Raw genomic sequence first — 18,064 nt, 5'->3', positions numbered from 1 at the left:
CATGCTTCATGTAAGTCTGATTTGGAATTGTTTATCCCAGACAATTATTGATGCCACCTTCGAAAACAGCATTCTGACATGTCTGTCTTTTTCATTAATTGTGGTTTCCTTCTAACTGTGGTTGAACATGGAACTCAACCGTGTCTGACCCATCTCCCACATCTCTGCCCTCAACCCTTCCCCTCCCTCCCAGAAACACGATAGGGTCCCCCTTATCCTCACTTTCTATCCCATCAGCTTCCAGATGCAAAGGATCATCCTTCACCATTTCCACCAATTTCAGCATCATGCCATTATGAAGCTCCTCCTCTTTTCAGCTCTGCCCCATCCCAATTCCACCATCAGCATTCCACAGGGATTTCACCCTCTGTGACACCCTGGTCCACTCTTCCATCACCCTAAAACCCTCATGCCCTCCCCACATCACCTCCTCCGTCCTCACTGTCGAAAGCCCCAGACATTCATTTTAGGTGAAGCTGCACGGTGTAATCTCCTCCACACTGGGGAGACAAAACGCAGACAGGGTGACCATTTTGTGAAACAACTACACTCAGTCCGCAAGCATGATGCCAACTTTCCTGTCGTTTTCCATTTCAACTCACTATTTTGCTCTCGTGCCCACATGTCCATCTTTGGCCTGCTGGAATGTTCCAGTGAAGCCCAATGCAAACTGGAGGAACACCACCTCATCTTCTGATTAGGCAAGTGACAGCCTACTGGCCTCAGCATTGTGTCCAACAACTTTAGATTGTTAACTTGCTCCTCCATCCTGACCCTTTTTTTAAATCCATTTTAATGCAACCCCCAACAGTGTCATCTGTCACTTGTTCTTTAGATTTTGTTTCATTGAACAGTGACCTTTGTTATCCTTTTAACACATACGGCTATTTTACTTTTATGCCTTATGCCATTATCAACACAGTCTATAGTCCTTAACACTACCATTAACACTTCCTTTGCCTTGTGCCCTAAACGTTTTGTGCAATCTCTCCTAGTTCATACCTATCATTGACCTTCTCTTTTGCTCCACCTGCTCCACCCCTCTCTAACAGTATCAAATTCATGATGTGGAAATTAACCTAGTGTTGTGAAACTTCTTAGTATGAAACCCATCACATTTTTTCCTCTCTTTAGCTCTGAAGACGACTCACATGGATTCTAAATGTTAACTGTTTCTTTCTCCGCAGATGTTGCTAGACTTGCTGAGTGTTTCCAGCATTTTCTATTTCGGTTTCGTATTTCCGGCACTGCAGTATTTTGCATTTATTTCAGCAATTCTTTGAGGTTGTCTGCAGCTCTGAACAAGTCAAATATGAAGGACTGCCACAGTACAAATGTATCAAGCAGCTCCTGGTAACTTTCACATAAGCCTGCATGAACCTTTTTTTTAATGGTTGTACAACAGCTGCAGAGTGATTAAATGAAATTCCTTGTGCTTGGCAAACATCCTGTTGGATCAGGGCTGCTCGGGTGGCCATGTATATGCAGTGGATTGCATCTTACACCTGTGGCAAGCCAACTAGAGACATTGATCTGAGTGCCCACTCAGTCTATCTAATCTCATCACCTCTCAGCCCAGGCAAACAATTTATCCATTGCATGTTTTATGTATTTATGTGCAGCTGAATGTACCTCCAACAATGTCCTGGAAGAAACCAGAGGCCAAGCGCCACTGGTAATATGTGCCCGCGAGGTCCAGTAAGCAATAGATCTTCATCTCAGAGCCTGGGGATATGTAATGTCCGCTTGAAGTGTCAACCTAAGCCATCGGTAGTGCTGCTTCTCTGAAACGCAAAGGAAGCTGAGCTTCTGTCTGTGCACTCCAATAAGTGGGCAGTGTTTGCGAGGGCTCAGCCACTCTGTTGCTCCCTTCACTGCTGGCCATTTGCAACTTCTTCCATAGCGTAGCATTGTTGCTATAAATTATCATTCTCCAGCTCTGTTGAAGCCCAGTCATGAGTAACTATGGCACCAAATGTGTTCTTAAACCCAATAAATCAGGTCGTCTTTGCGGGGCGGCATGATGGCACAGTGGTTCATACTGCTAACACAGCGCCAGAGACCCAGGTTTGATTCCCGACTTGGGACACTCACTGCCTGAGTGGAGTTTACACATTCTCCCCATATCTGAGTGGGTTTTCTCCAGGTGCTCCAGTTTCCTCCCACAGTCCAAAGATGTGTGGGTTCGGTGGATTGGCCATGCTAAATTGGCCCTTAGTGTCAAGGGGACTAGCTAGGGTAAGTGCATGGGGTTATGGGGATAGGGCCTGGGTGGGATTGTGTTTGGTGCAGACTCGATGGGCCAAATGGCCTCCTTCTGCACTGTAGGGATTCTATGATTCTATAAACAGACAGTCAGTTGGGTCTCCAAACTCGATAGTTACCCTATGCCCCAGATCGAAGATCTGTACACCAAGTTAACAAGTGGCAAACATTCTCCAATTTGGATATGAGCCACGCCTATCTCCATCTTGAACTCGACAAGTCTTCTTTGAAATGTGTGACAATTAACACACATAAGGGACTCTATGGGTATACTAGTTTGCCTTTTGGCGTCTCCTTGGCTTCTGCCATCTTCCAGACCGTTATAGAGAATATCCTTCAAGGGCTGCCCAGGGTAGCAGTATATTTAGATGACGTCTTGGTCACAGTGGCTTGTTAACAGGAACACCTGGCCAAACGAGAAGAAGTTCTGCAACAATTCTTCAGGGCAGGAGTCCGCATGAAGAGAGAGAAATGCATTTTCCAAACGGCCAACATAAACTATTTAAGTTGCCGAGTAGATGGCAAGGGGTTACATCCAGTAGAGGATAAAGTAAAGGCCATCAAGGAGGCACCAACCCCAAGGAACACCACAGAGCTAAAATGCTTCCTCGGGTTAGTCAACTATTGCAGAAAATTTATCCCAAATTTGGCTTCCCATGCTTACCCCCCTTGCACGCCCTTCTACAAAAATATCACAGATGGCCTTGGAGAGCTTCACAGCAGAGGTTTTTTTTCAGGTCAGTTACTGTCATTCAACTTACTTGCCCATTTTGACTCGAAAGAAGAAACCTATTATGACCTGTGACACTTCCCCATACAGGGTTGTTGCAGTGCTGTCACATGGCAGGAATGAAAGGACGGAGAAGCCCATCGCGTATGCCTCCAGGACCCTTTCGGATGCAAAGCAATAATATTCACAAATTGAGAAAGAAGGATTGCCGGTCATATTTGATGTGAAGAATCATACAAACCCTACAGTACAGAAAGAGGCCATTCAGCCCATCGAGTCTGCACCGACCACAATCCCACCCAGGCCCTACCCCCATATCCCTACATATTTTACCCACTAATCCCTCTAATCTACGCATCCCAGGACACTAAGGGGCAATTTTTAGCATGGCCAATCAACCTAACCCGCACATCTTTGGACTGTGGGAGGAAACCGGAGCACCCCGAGGAAACCCACGCAGCCACGAGGAGAATGTGCAAACTCCACACAGACAGTGACCCAAGCCGGGAATCGAACCCAGGTCCCTGGAGCTGTGAAGCAGCAGTGCTAACCACTGTGCTACCGTGCTGCCCATCAATTCCATCAAGAGAAATTCCATCAATAGGTCGACAGTTTTCTAAATTTGCCGACCACTTATACTGACTGGACCTCTTCAAAGAGGACAAAGCCATTCACCTTATCACTTCCGCTTGGATCCAGCACTGGGCTTGTTATTGGCAGCCTACGAACATATTCTAGAACACCGCCCCAGAAGCTGATAGCTAATGCGGACGGAATGAATTGCCTCCTGTTGCTCACACGCCTGACTCCCTGACCAGAATAGAAGAGGTTGTGATAACCCTGAACTTTTTGGAGACCTTGACAGTGTCAGCAAGACAGATCAAAGCCTGGACCTAAGAAGACCCAACCTTATCCAAAATTAGGCACATGATCCTGCATGGGGGATTCCAAGGATGACCCTCCGAAGAAATGAAACCCTACCTCACCAAGGCGTCCAAACCTAGCGTGGGAGATGGGATCATTCTTTGAGGGTTCGAGTAATTGTTCCGCCTCCAGGATGACGTCCAACATTAAAGGAACCACATAATGGCCACCTGTCTGCTTTCCTTGTCTTGTTTCCAACAGCATAGACTTAATAAAGCAATGTGACTTGTGCCTTTAAGATTTGAATCTCCCACCCTAGGGCTGCCCACATCCATGGAAGTGTCCTGGCAGCCATGGGTGCAAGTACATGCAGACTTTTCAGGTCCCTCTATAGGTTCTGTGGTTTTAATCATGGTGGACGCACAGTGCATGTGGTTGGAGGTGCATCGCATGAGCTCCACATAACTGCTCAGGCTACGATTGAGAAATTGCAGCAAAGCTGTTGCACACGTGGGACACTGGAAGTCCTGGTTTCATGATAATGGCATGGCCTTCATTAACGGTGGTTTCCAGAACTTCATGCTCTCCAATGGTATCTGATACGTCCAGACTGCACTTTATCACCCGTCGTCAAATGGATTGGTAGAACAGGCGGATCAAACCTTGAAATACGGTATGAAGAATCAACCGGTGGCATCCATGGAGACGAAACTGGCACAATTATTGCTCAATTACAGGACCACACCGTACACCACAACAGGTTTTGCTCCAGCAGAGATGTTGGTGGGACAGTGGCTTTGTACCAGATTTATTCTCTTATTCAGAATTTGGCAGGGAAGGTGGAGTCCCAACAGTAAAACCAAAAAAAGAAACTTAGAACATAGAACATAGAACATTACAGCGCAGAACAGGCCCTTCGGCCCACGATGTTGCACCGACCAGTTAAAAAAAAACTGTGACCCTCCAACCTAAACCAATTTCTTTTCGTCCATGAACCTATCTACGGATCTCTTAAACGCCCCCAAACTAGGCGCATTTACTACTGATGCTGGCAGGGCATTCCAATCCCTCACCACCCTCTGGGTAAAGAACCTACCCCTGACATCGGTTCTATAACTACCCCCCCTCAATTTAAAGCCATGCCCCCTCGTGCTGGATTTCTCCATCAGAGGAAAAAGGCTATCACTATCCACCCTATCTAAACCTCTAATCATCTTATATGTTTCAATAAGATCCCCTCTTAGCCGCCGCCTTTCCAGCGAAAACAATCCCAAATCCCTCAGCCTCTCCTCATAGGATCTCCCCTCCATACCAGGCAACATCCTGGTAAACCTCCTCTGCACCCTCTCCAAAGCCTCCACATCCTTCCTGTAATGTGGGGACCAGAACTGCACACAGTACTCCAAGTGCGGCCGCACCAGAGTTGTGTACAGTTGCAACATAACGCTACGACTCCTAAATTCAATCCCCCTACCAATAAACGCCAAGACACCATATGCCTTCTTAACAACCTTATCTACTTGATTCCCAACTTTCAGGGATCTATGCACACATACACCTAGATCCCTCTGCTCCTCCACACTATTCAAAGTCCTCCCGTTAGCCCTATACTCAACACATCTGTTATTCCTACCAAAGTGAATTACCTCACACTTCTCCGCATTAAACTCCATCCGCCACCTCTCGGCCCAACTTTGCAACCTGTCTAAGTCTTCCTGCAAACTACGACACCCTTCCTCACTGTCTACCACACCACCGACTTTGGTGTCATCAGCAAATTTGCTAATCCACCCAACTATACCCTCATCCAGATCATTAATAAATATTACAAACAGCAGTGGCCCCAAAACAGATCCTTGAGGTACACCACTTGTAACCGCACTCCATGATGAATATTTACTATCAACCACCACCCTCTGTTTCCTATCCGCTAGCCAATTCCTGATCCAATTTCCTACATCACCCCCAATCCCATACATCTGCATTTTCTGCAGAAGCCTACCATGGTGAACCTTATCAAACGCCTTACTAAAATCCATATATACCACGTCCACTGCCTTGCCCCCATCCACCTCCTTGGTCACTTTCTCAAAAAACTCAATAAGGTTAGTAAGGCACGACCTACCTGCCACAAAACCATGCTGACTATCACCTATCAATTCATTACTCTCCAAATAACTATAAATCCTATCCCTTATAATTTTTTCCAACATCTTGCCGACAACAGAAGTGAGACTCACCGGTCTATAATTCCCGGGGAAGTCTCTGTTCCCCTTCTTAAACAATGGGACAACATTCGCTAACCTCCAATCTTCTGGTACTATACCAGAGGCCAACGACAACCTGAAGATCAGAGCCAGAGGCTCTGCAATCACTTCTCTTGCCTCCCAGAGAATCCTTGGATAAATCCCATCCGGACCAGGGGATTTATCTATTTTCAGACCCTCCAGAATATCCTGCACATCCTCCTTATCAACTGTAATACTGTCTATTCTACTCCCTTGCAACCCAGTGTCCTCCTCAGCTATATTCATGTCCCCTTGCGTGAACACCGAAGAGAAATATTGGTTCAATGCTTCACCAATCTCCTCCGGTTCCACACATAACTTCCCTCTGCCATCTATAACTGGCCCTAAACTTGCCCTAACCAACCTTCTGTTCTTGACATACCTATAGACTTCAATTTCACAAGAACAGAAAGAACTTTTACAACACGTGATCTGATTCGTGTAAGAAACATGGGTCCCTGGGATCATTATGGAACAAACAGGATCAGTATTTTACAAAGTCAAAGTTTAGGGTACTTAGATCACCTCAGGGCCAGGGAATCCTTGCCCAAACCACCCTTCCACCGGCCATGGAGGTAGCCGCTATCAGTGCCAGTCCTCAGCTTGAAACTGACTCCACATTGGTCCCTCCAGATAGCAAAGTTATAGACTCTGAGATGGAGGCTGAAGAAACGGACAACCAGGCTGAAGCAGAACTTAAGAAGAAAACTGCTTCAGTAACTCCTAGACATTTCCACCGAAGTAGAAGTTCCCCTGTTTGATATAAATCATCTGGTCCAACCCTGCCTTCAACGGACATCCGCTCGAGCACCAAGCACCAAAAAGGACATCCTCGCAGTGGAGGTGCTGTGAGAAACAGGGACCTAAGGTGGAGGAAAGTTATGATGGCAAGAAAGGCCTTGGTGGATCAATAATAGACCGTGGACTTTGTGGAGCTGCCTCATTGAGCGAGTGGACGCTCGCCCAATGGGAAGAAGAGAGCAGGGGTTCTTAAGCCTGAAACTAGTTGTAGGTTCCAAGGTGAAGACTACCAGATTGTAAGCCGCAGGAATTGATTTTTTCTTTGGTTCACGATAAAGGGAACTTGCGTGTGACCTTATGATAAGAGCAAATTTCATCGATGAAGCAGCTGATGATGATTGGTGCTAGATGCTACCCTGAGGTGCACTCGTAGCAATGTTCTAGGGCTAAGATGCTTGGCTTCCAACAACCACAACCATCTTCTCTTGAGTTAGGCATGATTCCAAGCAGTTAAAAATGTTTTCCTTTGAGTCCCATTGAATTCAGTTTCACTAGGGCTTCCTGATGCCACTCTTGGTCAAGTGCTGCCTTGATATCAAGGGCAGTGACTCATCTCATCTCTGGAATTCACCTTTTTTGTCCATGTTTGGACCAAGACTGCAATGAGGTCTGGAGCCATGTTCTCTTGACCTTAAAGTGACCTTAAATGAGAAGGTTATTGGTGAAAAATCACCATTTGACAGCATTGTCATTAACACCTTCCATTACTTTGCTGATGATTGAGAATAGAATGATGGTTTGATAATTGGCAGGATTGGAGTTGTCCTGCTTTTGAGGCCATTTGCAAATATTGTCTGGGTTTTTTTGGACATCCTTGTCAGCTTAATTGATGTGCTGAATATTACGTCTAGCATTTATGTGTATATTATGCAGGTTAATTGACAGTCCAGTGGCATTATTGCAGGTTTTTCTTGATTAAATGCTCTGTTGTAGATTAGCTAAGCACATAGGAGAAGCAATGAGCAAAACATAAAACTGTTTTGTGAGCATGTTGAACTGGAATGGAAAACAAACACATTAATGCAAATTAATTCTCTCCCCACAGATGCTGTCAGACTTGCTGAGGTTTTCCAGCATTTTCGGTTTTTGTTTCAGATTCCAGCATTCGCAATATTTTGCTTTTAAATTAATGCAGTGTTTTTGTGAAAAGAGTGAATCAATTCCCCATGTTAATTTAAAAAATATCAAGAAAGTAAACTCCTACCAATACTGTAGTACACTAATATTGGCTATTGATGGTAGCCAATGATCCTTGTCTTATTAATCCTTGGTTCCTTAATTGTTATGAAGGGAAATCCCAAACCGAGAATAAGACCTCTCACTATAGCCTCAGACACAAAGCTAATCTTTTTTTTTGAAATGCAATTATCCTTTTGATTAGAGAATAGCACATGGTGAAAGGAGATTGAAGAATGAAGGCATTATTTAATATAAAAACTTAAGTTGAAGGATATTAATAGTTACATTTAAAAATGTCTTGAACATAGATTTATATAATATCATTTTTAATGCACCTGCAACTTTTGGAAAGGATGAATATATTTGCTTCATGAACAAGCAATGCTTTAAAATCTTCAAATACTCCTTGAAGGATTATGTTATGTTGTCCTCCAGAATGTGGATGGTGCAAATATTTGGGCTCGTATTAACATTAGCAGCACGTGTTTACACTTCAGACTGAAATATAACACTTCTCTGGGATGAAGGTATTCAGTAATTATGCAACATAATATTTAAATAAAAATAACACGTGCAAAGTATTTATGTATCTTCCCCTGGATACGATGTAATAAAATTATAGATTTAAGTATCTGATTTGTTGATTGGGTGACTTCCTGATCTCTACACTATCGTGCCAAATTTAATCCAGTAAGATTTAATGGATCGTGTAACAGCAGCATCAAAAATAATATTGCATTTTCCTGTAAACAGGTCACAATGACACCCAACAACACCCCATTAGGCCATAAATGGAGCAATCCATGACAAGTATAGACGGAGATAGAAAATAAACCATATAGCACTGTTGGTTAAAAAACAAACTACTGTGGATGCTGGAATCTGAAAGAAAAACAGAAAATGCACAAAAATCCCAGCAGGTCTGCAGCATCTGTGGAGAACGAACAAAGTTAACATTTCAAGTCTGGATGATTCTTCTCTCTGTTCTCTCTCTGCAGATGCTGTTAGACTTGCTGAGATTTTCCTGCATTTTCTGTTTCTGTAGAGATTTAATTCATTCTGGTAATTTGTTCAATTAAAATATTTTTTTCTGCTGTTATTGTGTTCACATCCACGAGTACATGGAGATTAACATTTTTCATGTTAGCCAACAAGTAGTTTTAATGATAATTTATTTATTTCATTCAATTATTTTGGTGTTGAATGCGGCGTTCTAAATTCAAGCATTATTTATCATTTTATATCCCATTTTGTCGGAAATTTTTCTTCGAGAACTTTACGTTGCATTTCTGCCATGCTCTGCTTTCTTAAAGGCATTGAATCATACCAGATGTACAGTTCAATTGTCAACACAAACTGCTTTGCATCTTACGTTAACAAGAATGCCCATGTCAACATTAGGAATCACTGCCACTGTTGTCATGCTACCATTTTCACATCAATTCAAAATTATTTCAGATGCATTTTGATGATTTAGTTGCAGAAAACTAAAAATAAACATTGTAAGATTGCCAGTGGAAAACCAAGAACTCTTACTTTAATGCTCAGACTCCTCACCACTACAAGAGGTTGTCATATTTACTACCTGCCCTCTTCCAGCAGTAACATTTAAATGGCCCAAAGTTAATGTTTCCTGTGGCAATAGGATGGGTTTACCAACTGTGCAACTGTCAGGCTAGTGCCCAATAATTAGTTCCCAAAAAGTAGTTTAATGCCACACTTGGAGGGATACATGACTATGTGAGACATCCCACTCAACCCCATCCAGACGTGCCAATTTTACACAGATAATGATGTGGAATTTGATTGTAAGGCATGTCTCGCCTCAGCTGTTTCTCCAATCTCAAGCTCCTACTTCACATAACCTCCGCAAATATACTTTTATATGAGTAACTCATTGTACTGTCAGAAATTGTTTAAAAATATACAATTTCTCTTCATAATTTAAATTGATAGTTGGAGAATCAATGCATTTTCACTCATTTTTAGGTTAATAATTGACTTTATTGCATTTTCTCATTTTAAAATGGCTTCACTAATGAAAATGCCAAATTATGTAGACTCCACTTGACTCTTTGCCCCTTCACACACTAACTCACAGAAAAGGCGTGGATGAATTATGGAATGCCAGTAAGTCATAAGTAATCCATTAATTTATTAATGGAAATGATAACATGTTGATGGTGGCACAGTGATTACCATTGTTGCCTCACAGCGCCAGGGACCCAGGTTCAATTCTGGCCTTGGTGACTGTCTGTGTGGAGTTTGTACGTTCTCCCCATGTGCTCTGGTTTCCTCCTGCAGAGATGTGCAGGTTAGGTGGATTGGGCATGCTAAATTGCCCTTTCGTGTCGAAAAGATATATAGGTTAGGTGGATTAGTCATGGTAAATGCATGCGGTTACAGGTATAGGGTGGTGTGGTGGGCGGGTGAGCCTGGGCAAGATGCTCTTTCGAAGAGTTGGCACAGACCCGATGGACCGTATTGCCGCATTCTGCACAGTCCGGACTCTTTCTGATAACAATGCGTCTACATATTAATTGATCTTCATGATATTCTATTCATATACTTGAATTTGACAATATAACTTCAACGTCAAATAAATCAGTTCCATTCCCAAAACAGTTTTTACAATTTAATTAGGACTTGCAATACAATTTGATGAAAAAAGATTCAAAATTCATTGGAAACCTGCCACAACTCACATTTTGGCACATAATCCATGTGAAATCCTAGGGTTGGGGATGATTTTTTTGCATTAATAATATAAACCACAGTTAAATACCATTTAATTGAAAAAAAGTGTCAAACCTTGCTATCAGATCAATGGTAATAATTAAGTTTTACTAAGTTTCTATCTTTCAAGGTTTTTTGGGGGAATGAATTTAATTAAGTTTATTTACAGTTTGTAATGGCCAAGGAAAAGCTACTTGTCTTAAAGTTTCAACCTCATCAAGATTTTGCACTTGATAAAATATTGCCACATTAGCTGGACATGGTCAGTTCTGGAGACATTTGATGAGGACAGGATTATTTCCACACAGAACTACTGACATTGCTTCTCTAATTTTATCCTGATGTGAGAACACAAGAGTTCATGTAATAACTAAATCTGCTGGTTAGGCTTTTCACAGATCAAATGGGAATGAAACTGCTGTGTAGTCAGAAATAAATGTGTTTATAAGTTGTCAGACAGAGCATCAAATGTTTCTGGAGTCCGACCATCTTGTCTCTTTGTCACTAACTTTCTTCACGCTCATGAGGGTACTCATGACATTAGAGTATCGCTCTGAATGAGATTTGTGATTTTGAGGTATTTATTTCGACATCTTGTGGTACTTAAAATATTGAAATGTTTATATTTGTGAGGACCTCGTTTAATATGTAATGACTTTGTACACCATATTGTATAATTTCTAAATAGTACTTTCCGCTTTCAGAAATGATAGACAGATGATTCACCTGTCTCTTTTCTCTTCTTTTGTAACAGTGGCCGTTGTGCACCTTTTAAAGGCTGAATTCATCAAGGTAAGAGGTGATAATATAGCAGAATCTAATCTATTTAGCATAAAGTGAAAACAAGCCTTAATTGATCATCTTAAAGTTGAATTTGATTGTAAATGCTGATTATTCAATATCAGGGAAGGAGCTCATTATTCACTGTACCCCGGTTGTCATTCAATACCTTACGACAAGCAACTGATTCAGAAATGATGTGCACAAGATATCACATGTCAATTTCAATGACATTTAATCGGGGCACATAGTATTATGTATTCATCTGTTCATAACACTCAGCTTTTTTCTTCTTAAATTAATACAGAGGTTGAAATGTAATGACCCATAAATACTTGTCTTATTTTCAAAGGCGGTCAGTCTAAATCTGTGTTGTCAATACATTACAATATATTTATATAGCTCCTTTAATGAGGAGCCTTATCAAACAAAATTAGACACCCATGAACTGACATGAGATGTGGGCAGATGTCAAAGAGGCAGGGAAGAGAATTAGGGTTGAGGCAGCTGATGGCAGAAGGAATCATGAGGTTGAAAAAATTATGCACAGGTGATATTTTCTCCCTCAATGTTCTTATTCCTTTTGCAATGTTATTAAAGTAAAACATTAGTCCCTATCTTCTGAGCTCCAGGGTGTGGTATCTGAGGGTATATTCCAAGCCTGCACTAAGTAACCCCCCTCCCCCCGCAGTACACAGGTCATGGCAATTGGTTGCAAAGTGCAAACTTCAACAATCAATTTCCTTGCACTAGAATCATCCGAAAATTGCAATTTAAGTCACAAACTTTGGATGGTTCCAATTGTTTCATCTTGAACTAGTATGAAGAATTAGAACCACTTCTAACTATTGCAAAATGTGCACCAAATCCCCACTTTCCACCCACCCGCAGGAATCCCCTTATATCCGGAACCTCCAGGTGACACCCACCTGTACGTAGCTCCCATTCCATCCCCATGAGACTACACAGCCCGAGCAGTTGGAGCCCTCCACACAACAAGGCCCGGCCAGACCACCTTCCTCTCCTCTCAAGCCCCGATTTGCCCATCTCCCTCCCAAGATTCAACCTCACAACCCACACACCAAGACCCGACCTAAACCCCCACCTCTGCCCCAAATTCTGATCTGATCTCCCCCACCCCTCAAAGGCCAACCCAGCCACCCCCACACCAATTGGCCCAATCCACCCAACTGCCCAAGGCCTGATCTGATCCCCTCACCCCCGACCACCCAAGATTCAACACAACAGCATGTGAAATTGCTTCAATAGATATTAGGTGCACGTCTTGACTTCATCGTCCACTTGTGCCACATTTTGTTCAGCGGGCCCACTCAGCAATCGAAAGTACAAACCTAGTTAAGCGCGTTAAGGAGTCAAATAAAATCAATTCTATTTGGCACATCCACTTTTATGGTCGATGAGTTTATCGGCCAGGCGGCATTTATATTTTTGCTTCAACCTCTATCCGGAGGATGAGATGTCTGGGGTCTGAAGATTGCTGTCAGGTGTTTGACTGTGCTGCATAGACACAGTTTGCCGCACTTTTCTTCATCACTTTTTTAATTTTGAGAGGCTTGCAGCTCCCTGTGACAGAACCATACAACTGTCCACCTTGAGGGATCCCAGTAGAAGTAGCAGCCTGCTACTCTTTTCTCAGTGCCTATCCTCTTCCCGCTCCCTCAGCAGTGCTGTGCCTTTCCCAGTGCACGTTTCATGTTGGCTGCCTGTTCATTGGCCAAGGAGAGTGAAATTGCATTCAGGAAACGCATTTCGCTTTCAGTTCTGGTCCACCCAGTGCGTGCACTCAATGGACTCAAAATGTAGGCCTGGTTAAAAGTAACCAGGTGACACCATAATGAACACTGCTTGAGCTGAATTGCCTCATGTAGTGACAGCTGTATGATCCTAAACCAAAGAAATGGGGACCCAAAGAGGTTTGGAGTAGCTGAAATAGTCAGCAAAATCTGATAAGGGGAGTTAGAACCAACCATTGGATGTTAAGATTTACGACTGACCTTGTTCCATGTTTAATTGTCAATGGCAGATTAAAATTTTCTATTTGAATATGGGAGAAATAAACTTTTTAAATAGATTCAACATTGGAGTTATACTATGTATTGCTAGAAGCAGCATGGTGAGATTGACACCAATTTCATACAAACATCTTTTAAATGGAAAGCTATCAGCTCAGAACAGGTAAGTTATCTGGAAAGAACTGCAAAGAAACGCATAAAAGACAATGGGGGCGATTCTCCCATCCCGCTGCACTGTTTTTATGGGGGTGGTGGGGTGGGAGGGCGGCGGGCGAGGCTGGCCCGGACACATCCAAAGGGTCAGAAATCGGGCTGGGAGGGCCAGCAATGTGGGGGTCGCGGGGTTGGCCAGCAATTGGGAGGCCGGCAGACAGGGGCCATTTACACATGTGCCGATCTCGGCGCTGACAGATCGGCTCATGCGCAGTGGCCCGCTCAGTGCTTTCCTACCGGCTTCTCCAACGGGCCCACAGATTTTCTGCGTGATTCACACAAGTGCTCTCTGCAGTGCGCTGTGTGTGGGAGATTGGGAGATTCATTTTGAAACTCCTGATGAAAAATTCAGCGTGATTTACTCCTGTTTTTACGTGAATTCGACACTTACAATTTTTGGGGGAGAATTGCTCCCCATACATTTGTTGTCGGAAATGTTTCATCAGCCCAGAACAAACAATTCTCCTATTGTTCAATATTACCTCCGTTCAGTATTGGCGAATGGCTGATTAATTTTACATTGCTTTGGCAGATAGTACAGTCTATTTTGGGATGGCTGCATTGGTTATTCATGGCATCTGGAGACTGATCAAATGACTGTGAATTTGATTCACATCTGTTTCTGAAACCTTTGCAGAGTGAAAGGCGTCACTGATCAGGTGGATTTCTTGTTGATTTGCAGGCAGGAAACCTCTACTTATATAATACCAGTGGGATCAGCCTGCCATGGGCCATTAGTCTAGAAGCCAACAGGTGCAGATCTGTGTATTTTTTCAAAGGTAGGTAGGTATGCTAAGTTAAATTGATGTTGCAGTAAGTGAATTCTTTTTGAAGTCTATATCCAGAGAAAAAATGAATAATATTAATATCATTATCATGCGTCAGGCAGCATGGACAAATAGGTATTTAATGCTGTTTGTTCCTTATATATTTATCTTTTGTCAATAAAGCTTTTGACCAAAAACCTGCAGCTCAATTTGATAAGAGTGCAAATCCAGTCACCCTTTCCATTAATCTTTAATCTCTCTGTTGCACCAAGCTACAAATGGGTATCAGGGTGTCACTGTCACCAGCACAGGACCAGCAACCTTCTGTCAGCATTTCAACTCCTCAAGGACTGCTTCGACCCCAAACTGCCTGATGCGTACCAACACCTCCCTGGTCTTCTCTGTGAGCTGTAATGCTCACTGAGGTTTAAACTGCAAACAACCCGTCTCCCAGCAAATGCACAGGTACATTGAAACCAGAGAACCTTCTTAAGCTCCGTCCATCTCCATAATAATGTAGCCTGTGCTGGCCCATCCTCAAACCCAATAGCAGGACCTAAATTGGTAGAATTTCTCGCTTGGTACATACATTATCAAGTTTGTGGATAACCTTATATTGGGGGAAGGACTCTTTGGCCAATCAGATTAATGTCCCTTCTCCATAGTCTTCAGTGTTTGTATAATCCACTCCAGCCCCAAATCCTGGAAACACTGCCAGTTTAATCCAGATTCCTGGCCTCATTCCAGCTTTTTGAGAGTTTACTCAGACTTTCTTAAAACAAGAGTCTGGGAAACATGAGTCCTTATCCATTTTCCTCATGGGCATTGCAGAGCTTCATAAAATTTGACATTTTCAAATTGTTTATGCAACTTTTTATAGTGTCTCCCATCTGCCATCAATCAGATTATGTATTCATCTATCAAACTCCATCTCCTGATTCCGTGCCATAGTTGACCATCTCGTGTGTAAAGCTACTTATTGCCCTGGTTTGTAGTTCAAGCGTCATTGAATGTGCAAGAAAGAGTGATTCAGTTAAGTTAAAGATAACCTATATTTTGCCTTTATATACTTACTAAACTCCTTAATACACTTGTGACTATGTGGCCAAATTCTGCTCCAACTCCATTTTCAAGTTTGTTGATGACTCCATCATGTTGGGTCGGATCTCAAACAATGACGAGACGGAGTACAGGATAGAGTTCGAGAATTTGGTGAAATGGTGCGATGACAATATTCTCCCCCTCAATGTCAATAAAATGAAAGAGCTAGTCATCAACTTCAGGAAGCATAGAGGAGGACATGCCCCTGTCTACATCAACAGGGATGATGCATTACAAACACCCCCAAATGATGTACCACCCTCCCCACTCCCCCTCGACTTCATCACATACCTCCTGGCTTTTATCAACTTGGCCTCATGAATGGCTTCTCCACCTGCCCACACCAACTGGGCAGTGTAATATCCCAGTCAATTGGTTTGTTAACAAGCGCATTTGATTCTAATTATTTGTTTTAATATGGTGAGTCTGCTGCTGATTTTGAAACCAGCCCACCTACCCCATGTTAGACAGCTCAAGGGTAGGTGGGAAGAGAGTCTGGGCACCCCTCGTATTTTACATCCCCCTCCCCTGCTGAAAACATGCTGCAGCGCGGGGCTGTAAAATCCAGCCTAAGTCCCATAGAAGTTTCCCAGATCTAATTTGGCTGACTGGCCTTCGGTTTCCCAGTTTATATCTCTATCTATTTTTAAACAGGCATCTAATGTTGTCAACCCTGCAATCCTTGAATATCACATCATGTTGAAGGGGAATTGAAGGAGTGTGGCCAACTCCTATTTCCATCCTTACTTCTCTCAGCAACCTGAGATGTATCCCATCTGGACCGGGTGATTTTCTTTTTGCTTTGAGCACTCTATTTAAGCATTTATTAACCATTTTATCCTGTCCAATTTCTCTGTTACTTGCTCCTTTACTGACCATTCATTAGCAAAGACAAATGCAAAGTATTTATTATGCACATCAGCCATGTCTTCTGCCTCCACAAGAAGATTTTCTTTTAAGTCCTTATTGGGCCCCAACTTTCCTTTGATTATGCTTTTATGCTTGATATGTTTATAGAAGACTTTACGATTCCTTTGTATGTTACCGCCTACTCTTTTCTCATGCAATCTCTTTGCCCCTCTTATTTGTTTTCTCAGTTCTCATCAGAACTTTCTGTAATCAGCTTCAATCTCCACTGAATGATGAACCTGACATATATCATGGTTTCCTGTTTCACTTAAATCTCTATTTCATTAATCATAAAAGGAACTCAAGCTTTAGGTCCCATTCCTATCTCCCTCCGAGCAGTAGGTCCAGTGTGTAACTGAACCATCTGATTGGTTTGTAGTGTTCTGTCATTCTGTTTATTATTTTGACTCCCAATCTTTATTTCCAGTCTACTTGAGCCAGTTTCCTTTCCAACCCCAAAGATGTATGGGTTAGGTTGATTGGCCATGCTAAATTACCCCTTAATGTCAGGGGGATGAACCTGTTACGGGGATAGGGCCTGGGTGGGATTGCTGTCAGTGCAGGCTTGATGGGCCGAATGGCCTCCTTGTGCACCGCAGGGATTCTATGATTCTATGAACTCATGGAATTTATCCCACTTCAGTTCAGCAACTTCACATTAGAGTTTTCCCAGTCTGTTCTCATAATTTAAAGAAGAGCTAAGCAGGTTTATCAGTAAGCCAGTGTCCTCTATTCTTGTAATCAATAAGCCTGTCCTGGTCAGGGTTCTTCAGTAATAGCAGCCAAGAATAAAAGGGAAGGCATTTTAATAGAACATTATTCAGCAAATCTCGTGGTGAGCCAGGAAGAACAGAAGTCTCCTTTTGACTCCACGGTTGTCCTGCCTTCTCTCATACTGCTCCTCAGAACGACTTCCAGCTCTGCTGCACTTGAAATCAGTGACCCAGCAATCAGCATCTCAAATGAGGGAGTTACCTGTCGAGGCAACGCAGGTGTTGGCAGCTCATGCCAAAAAAAATCTTACTGAGACCTGATATGTTTAAGCTGCGAGGGGCAAGATTTAAAGGAGATGTACAAGGTAGATTTTTTACACAGAGAGTAGCGGGTGCCTGGAACTCGTTGCCGGGGGAGGTAGTGGAAGCGGATATGGTAGTGACTTTTAAGGGGCGTCTAGACAAGTACATGAATAGGATGGGAATAGAGGGATATGGTCCCCGGAAGCGTAGGGGGTTTTAGTTACATCTGGCAGCATGGTCGGTGCAGGCTTGGAGGGCCGAAGGGCCTGTTCCTGTGCTGTAATTTTCTTTGTTCTTTTGTTCCTTGAGGCTGGTTTTAATGCTGGGCCTCCCAGTTGGGCTCATGAGGATCCAGAATAATTTCCACCCCTTAGTTTCAACA

The sequence above is a fragment of the Mustelus asterias genome, chromosome 12 (genome assembly GCF_964213995.1).
Source record: "Mustelus asterias chromosome 12, sMusAst1.hap1.1, whole genome shotgun sequence".
Taxonomy (NCBI): Eukaryota; Metazoa; Chordata; class Chondrichthyes; order Carcharhiniformes; family Triakidae; genus Mustelus; species Mustelus asterias.
The sequence above is the reverse complement of the archived record's forward strand: the minus strand, read 5'-3'. Positions refer to the sequence as shown.